At 40.6% G+C, this 507-nt stretch overlaps 1 protein-coding gene across 5 annotated transcripts in view; it reads left to right on the forward strand.

The window, feature by feature from the left end:
* The first annotated feature begins 442 nt into the window (after window positions 1-442).
* Window positions 443-507, forward strand: part of LOC139413276 (RNA-binding protein 5-like) — a 15344-nt gene continuing 15279 nt past the window's right edge. For 3 of the 5 annotated variants that reach the window (XM_071160464.1, XM_071160466.1, XM_071160469.1), the window contains exon 1: window positions 443-507. This exon is cut by the window's right edge and continues 84 nt beyond it. The gene's annotated coding sequence lies outside the window, so the exon portion shown is untranslated. The other 2 variants (XM_071160465.1, XM_071160463.1) reach the window with 1 other exon arrangement.

Genomic DNA, 507 nt, shown 5'->3' on the forward strand with positions numbered 1-507 from the left:
TGCAGAATGTTGGCCAAAATCCATCTCGATCTAGCTTCTCCCACTGGGCTTCCTCATCCCCATTTGTGGTTGTGAGTGGAAATACCAACCGGATGCTTCAGATTTATACATCCTGTGAAACATCTGGCTCATTGTTCTGTGATTTTGTTTACCACGTACCCGCCGCTAAGCATCTTGGGAAGAAGAAGGTGCTGAAGACCAACAACCATTTTTCATGTGAAATGTGCAAGTACTTGAATTGTTTGAAAAACCAATTTAGCAAACAGATTATCATCGGGAATCTCCTACATTTTGTGTGAGTGTGTGAGTTAATATGCTTCTGTACAGTTGTGTTACTGTTTGTTCTTGAGCTTACTAGATGGTTCGTTTTAAATCGTAACGTTAGGTCATTAGCTAGCTAGCTAACGTTAGCCATAACGTAACTTTAGCAATGATAGAGTACTGTCTTATGAGTCACCATATAGCTTCTGCTTCTAGCAGACATGCCAAATAGCTAGTTAAGTTCGC

This window comes from Oncorhynchus clarkii, chromosome 7 (genome assembly GCF_045791955.1).
Source record: "Oncorhynchus clarkii lewisi isolate Uvic-CL-2024 chromosome 7, UVic_Ocla_1.0, whole genome shotgun sequence".
Lineage (NCBI taxonomy): Eukaryota > Metazoa > Chordata > Actinopteri > Salmoniformes > Salmonidae > Oncorhynchus > Oncorhynchus clarkii.